Below are 6,884 nucleotides of genomic sequence, written 5' to 3' on the forward strand. Positions count from 1 at the left end.
AAAAATAAAATAAATCTTTAAAAAAATAGCTTTAAGAAGTAATTTTGATTATTTTTATATCCAACATAAACTAACAATTTAAAAAGAACTCTGGCAATGACAAAATACAAAATTCTAGAGGAATTTTGGCTTTCAGTATTAGCTGAATACCTTTTGTTTAATGTGATGGTTTTCATTACAGACACAACCTACCAATGATACATATTTAATGAATTCTTAATGTAGTAAATGCTTTTTCCTGATTAGAATTCAAAATTAGAATGAAATGTTTTATCAACATATAATTTTACTGTTCCCTATAAGTGTAATTGGTAATGTTCAATAAAATAAAAAACACTTTAAATCAATGTAGCAGATGCTTATTTCAAAACAGAACTTAGAAAAAATATTTTTGTTAGGACCTAGAAAGAGTTGTTACGAAATATTAAAGCTTGTTTACTAGTTTGATAGTTGTGTGGTTTGTTTTAGAATTGCTATTATTGTACTTTGTCATCAACATTTGGAAAAGACACACACCTGCTTTTGCACTGCTCCCAATACTTAGTGGAAATATACTCAAACCGTTCAAAGATAACAAGCTCTACAAAAAATACGCTTTTGAGAATGGGGGTGGAAATAAAGGTATCATCTTGGAATTTGCCTAGAGGATCTAACTTACATAACTAAAATACAGTCAAACAGATGTTAGGTTAAGTCACTGGGTGGCCTCTAGCATCCCCTCATAAAGGCCTGACACCTGTAATGAGCACCTGTGCTGGTTAACACGTGGTCAGCAAGCAGGTGTACACCTGCCTGTGGCTCCTCATCTGCTTTCCCAAAGGAAAAGATGCCTGGTACACGCATGGGCTGCTTTTTCTGTATATTCCATTGCCAAAATCTGTAGCTCTAATATATCCATAAATGGAACTTTCTAGTGTAAACAGCATTCTAAGTCATGAATATGTATTAATTTCTTTAGTCCTCCCAGCTATCATCGGACCTACTGGTAGGTTAGTGAGAGAACCAGGTTTGGATGAGAGCAACTTAAGAGACCATATTTGTTTGTTTGGTATTTGTTTATTTGGAAGGCACAGTTGTAAAGATGGAGAGAGAAACCTTCCATCTGCTCATTCATGCCCAAATCAGCTGCAACAACCAGGTCTCCCAGCACTTGCCCAAGTGGTAACTTAACTGCTGTGCTAAATACCCCTTAACTCAAATTTCCATGAACTTTCTGCAGTTCCTGTTTATTAGTGTTGATTATAATTGCTTATCAGTGAAATCCCGCTTATACTCGAGTGTTGAGCTTGATGCAAAGTCATCAGCTTTATTATTTCTAGGAGTATATGGGCAGGACAGGTAGGAAGGAGCAGGAATGGTGGGGGGAGTTGGGAGGAAGACAGGGCGTTTCCCCAAAAACACCACTAGGGTCCCCTGGGATCTCCTTGGGGCAAGTCCAGAGGAATAGCCCATAAATATGAATGTTTTACTTTAACAGTTACAAAGGTACCTAAGATTTCAGCATATTTTCACCCACAGTAAAATAGATGTTTTGGTCTTGTTCAAAAAGCAAAGCCAAGTTAAGGGAAAACAATGAGCAATGAACAGTACAGGTATTGCAAGGAAATGTGTAATAAAGCCATCCTGAGTGAGAACCACTGAAGACCCAGGCCCATCTCCCTGAAACAGGAGCCCTGGCCAAAAGAGGGGTGGCTTACCTGGAAAGGGCAAACCTGAGCAGAAGGAGGTCGTATACTGCAGGGGCCGATGCCAACAGCAAGCTCAGGTGTGATGACTGGCCTCTGCTCGTGTTTCACAGTATTAAAAGGGGTCCAGATAGCTGTCAGTGCTCAGGAGTCAGACTGTGGGCATGGGTGCTGCAGGCAGGACTGAAGAGGGCTGCACGCTGTGTGTTGGGCAGCACCCTGGCTTCTCCATCTAGGGGTCCAGGTGCAGGGCAGGATGACTTGGGCAACAGAGCAGTTCTGGTAAGGTGGGCCAACCGATGAAGGTCCTGGAAGATACAGTAAAAACCATTTATGGAAAATCAGTAGAAGCAGCAAACTTGCAAGGGTCTGTCATATTAAACACCAACTGTGAATACTCCTAACACATCATTTATGATACATGTATTGCTAGATCTCAAACTTAGGAAAAACAAGGGAGGGCTGACACTATTCGGATCAGCTGCTCAATGAGCCTACAGGCTGCTCTCCGTGTCATCAGCTGCTGAGAGCACAGGACGGTTGGGTGAAGACATGAGGCCAGCCTGAGGGCAAACACGGAGCAGGGCAGACGTCCCCATTGGAGCTTCACTGGCATGCTGAGGGGCACCCAGTAGACGCAGGGTCTGTTCACTTACAGGCCATTGTTTACAAGAAAGAATTCCTGACAGCAGGCTTTGAGAAACAGAATCCCAGGGGTGAGGCCCAGTCATCAGGCCAGTGCAGCTTCTCAGGCGATTCCGGTGCAAATCCAAGGCTGGGGATCACTGCCTCTAGCTGGCCTGAACAGTGTTGGACACCTCTTTAGCACAAATAGTCCCAGGAGGCAAAGAGCAATACACACTAGGGATGACTTGGAAGAAAGGCAATATTCACGGTGGGCTTAATGTCCAAGATTTCTGCCCTTCTCTTGAATACTATTGCTCTATCATGTAATGAAAAAAAAAAATGCAAGAGACGGGCGAACTGTCACATCAGGCTACCAGAGGGGCACCAATTCAAGTCCCAGCTGCTTCACTTCTGATCCAGCTCCCTGCTAGTGTGGCTAGGAAAGCAGTGGACAGTGGCCCAAGTGCCTATGCCCTGCCTCCCACGGGGGAGATCTGCGTGGGATTCCAGGCTCTTGGGTTTGGCCTTGCCCAACTCTAGCCTTGGCATCCATTCGGGGAATTGATCAGTAGATGGAAGATCTCTTTGCCTCCCTCTCTCTAGCTCTAACTCTGCCTTCAAATTAAAAAAAAAAAAAAAAAAAAGGTGTTTAAAAAGAAAAGTTCTGGAGTTTGACCTTGGGGCTTTGATGGACGGACCTCCTGGCAGCGTGGTGATTGCTGGGGGTGCATCTGAGCCAGGTCAGACCCAATGCTTGGGGTCCTTAGCTTCAGCCACCACTGACAAGCGGTGGGAGAATCCTGGGCTAACAGGCACATGCTTTGCTTGCTGGCTGCCCAGCAGTGAGCTCTGGAGTATTAAAGGGGTGGAATTACTGCCTAGGGACATTCATAGATAAGGCCGCAGTACACTTAGTTGAGGAATGAATCCTGAGGGACTCCCAGCAACAGGGTCACTGTACTTGCAGAGAAGCAAGGGGACTGAGACCTGGTGGTTTGGAGGGGAGAGACTAGATGATCTGTATGGGTCAGACTGATTCACCAGCCTACACGGCAGTCCTGAATGGGGCTTGTTAGTATGCAACACTGCTGACCACCACATGCCAGTCCACACTAAAGCTAGGACTGGGGGCCTGTCTAGCAGGACTAAATTCCAGTACCAGACTGAATGTTGCAACAGGGGACAGGTCACATTAGGCAGGGTCATGTCACTAACCAGCATGCAAGAGAACCAAGGTCGGGGGTAGATTCTGTGGGGTATATGTGAGCCCAACCCTACAGAAATACAGGTCTTGCTGGTTAGCTCAAGAGTTGGGGTGATGATGGGCTGAGCTGGGTGTGACCATGGAACCTGTCAAGACTCATGGGTACAGGGACCGAGAATAGTCTGGGCAGATCCAGGCTGCAGCACCCACATGTGCATCCTAAAACAAAGTGTGGGGCAGGCTGGGCCACAATATTAACCAGCTCATATAAGACCAAGATGGAGGGGCAGGCTATGTTGGGCAAGGGTCTAGCACCCACTGGCATGCGTGAGATCTGGGTCTGGAAGTGGGCCAAGGGGTAGAAATGTGGGAAATTCCCCTAGTGGGTCATATCTCCTGCTGGTAAGCACGTGGTTCAGGCCTGAGGGTTGGTCAAGCTGGGCAAGGTAGCTCCAACTGTTGGCTAATCTGTGGGTTGATTTTGGAAGGGGGCAGATTGGGCAGAGCCAAGCAAACCTTAGCTCACTGGCAAGTTCAGAAACAAGAATGGAGTGCAGGTCATGCCAGGCTAAGCTGTTACACCTACCAGTTTGCATGAGCCAGGGAAGGAGCTGACTGAGTAGGGTCAGGTTTCAGCGGCAGCCAGCGAGAGATAAGACTGGGGACAGGCCGGGGCAGGCCAGGGTACAGCATCCAAAGACCAAGATAGGTGAGGGACTATGTCAAGCTGGGTTGAAGCAACCACTGGCCATGCAAGATCTGTGGCTGGGATTAGGCATGGTTGAGGAGCAAAGGTGACGCCCATTGGTGAGTGTGAAGGCCAGAGTGGGGACTGATGTCTAGTCTGGACATGGCTGCAGTGTCGCTTGGCACAAGTCTGGTCTGGATCTGGAGTGCAACAGGCTGGGCTGGACCTCAGCATCCACTGATGCCCGTGAGAACCAGGGTAAGTGTAGAATTGTCTAAGGTAGGTCTCTCCCCTGTAAAGCCAGGTGTGAGTTGTGTCTGCATGTGGACCAGGCTAAACTGGGCTGTAACACCTAACAATAAAAATGAAAATGGGTGAGGGCTGGTCAAGAAAGGCCACTGTTCCTGCTAGGACAGGACTAAGTAGAGCTGACTCATGGACCACTGGTATGCATGAGTTTTGGCATTGGGAGAGGTTCTGATGGAAGAGCCAGGCAACTCCTCTAGTAGGACACAGTCCCTGCAGCTGAGCAGGGAACAGTACCCATTGGCAAAAATTTGACGCAGGTCAGGGCCGAACCAGGCTGGGCAAGTTCATATCATGCACTGGTGAATTCAAGCATTGGAATGGAGTGTGGGTTGGACCAGGTTTTGTCGCAACACACAGCAGTACACATGAGGGCCAGGACTTGGGACTGGCTGGGCTAGGCTAGGCTGCAGCCCCCACCAGCATGCCTGGAACCGGGGTTGGGCCAGGCCCAACCAGGCTACAGTACTCATTGACAAATGCCAAGGTGTGGTGAACCATGCCATACTTGGTTGCAGCACCCAACCAGTACATGTGAGACCATGTGGGGAGGGGATGGAGCCGGTAGGGAAATGTGGAGGGTTCCTCTGCTGGAACACCACTCCCACTGGAGAGCATGAGTTGGGATTGGGGCAGACCAGGTCAGACAGGGCTACACTACCTGTTGGCCTCATGTGAGCTGGATCAGGGAAAAGCCAGGCTGGGCTGACTGTTCCTACTGGTGCAAGCATAAGTCAGAGTGGGTGTGGGTTGGTTGGGCTTTGCCACTGTATCAGCTGGCAGATGATGGCACAGGGGATAATTCTGTCAAGTTAAACTGCAGAACCACCTGGAGAGTGCAAGATCCGGAAGTGGGAGTCAGCCCAGTAGGGAAACTGTGGGCACCTTCCTCTTGGGTTGCCACTCCCACTGGTGAGCATGAGAACCAGGACTGAGGCAGGCATGACTAGACAGAGAGTGGCACCTTCCAGCATGTGTGTGGGCTGGATAGTGGGGTTGGTTGGCTTGAACAAGGCGTCAATGCCCATTGACATGTAAGAAAGCTGAATGGGATGTGAGACAGACAAGACCAGACTGTTGTACATACTGGCAAGCATGGGAACCAGGGCAGGGTGCTGGCCTGGTGGGGGTTATTACAGGTTGCTCCAACGAGGTGGCTGCTCCATGGGCATATGGGAAGGCCTTGTGTGTGGTGGACAGGATTGGGCTGGACTCCAACACCCATTGGTTTGTGTAGAAGACAGGGCTGGAGACAGAACTGACCCAGCAATTACAACCACCAGGATAAACTGATTGGGGTGACAAACTGTGCCAGACCTTGTATTGGCAAGCACGCACAAGAACCAGGGCTGAGATCACCTCAAATGAAGTTTCTCTGGGGATCCCCCAACTAATTGCTGGACCCAGAACCCCAATCACGGAGAGAATTGCAGTTCCATGGTCTGATCGTGGAGTGCATGTGTCAGAGCTGGGCCTCCTCAGTGGCTTAAACAGAGCAGTGGACAACACAGTCAGGTGCACATGGAGGGAACGGCAGTACATTTGAGTCTGCAGAAGACTGCTGGTACCATAACAAAGGATAGAGGACAGAACACATTGATCAACTACCCCAGCCAAGTGTTGGCAGTGACTATCTGGGCAAACAGAGACTCTGAGGTGGACTGTGTCAGCCAGTGGATTCTGGAAAGATTTCATCGTGCTTGGAGTGGCGAGACCAGCAGTAATTCAGAAGTGCCGAACTATCAAAACTTCATGAGCGGGACCCTCAGGGCATGCCCCACGGCAGGGACCCTGGGCTGGTGTTGGGTGACTGTTCTCCATCCCATGGTGCAGAGGCCTTTGGGAGACTGGGTGTGGATTTCTCCTTATCTTCTCCCTTCCCCCAGATATAGAGAGGGAAAAAAGAGTGTGGAAATGGTGATCTCACCCACCTTCCTGTAGCCCTTGACCCTTACCACCCTAATCAACTATGTAAAAATCATCCAAAAATAAAAAAATTAATGAAAAAAAAAGAAAAGCTTCAATATAGAATTGAGTTTAAACCCAATAAAATTAGAATGCACTCCCCTGCCTATCCGGCAAAACAAGCGCTCTTTCATTCAGTCATTCATCCAACAAAAATCCACAGCACCTCTATTGCACGTCGGTGATGTGCTGGTATGAGACACATAGGGATGGTCTTGAATTAAATAGAAGTCTTTGCTTTTGCAGATCACAGAGATTGGTGGGCTGCCTCAAGAGGAGGTGCGAGTATCAAAGCTCAGCAAAGCATTCCAAGCCAGAGACCAATGGCAGGAAACTATGTGGACGAAGTGCTATGGATGAACTAGCTCCCTACAGAATTGAAACCTACAGAACAGAGCTTTGAGGGTCC

This window comes from Ochotona princeps, chromosome 1, assembly GCF_030435755.1.
Source record: "Ochotona princeps isolate mOchPri1 chromosome 1, mOchPri1.hap1, whole genome shotgun sequence".
NCBI lineage: Eukaryota > Metazoa > Chordata > Mammalia > Lagomorpha > Ochotonidae > Ochotona > Ochotona princeps.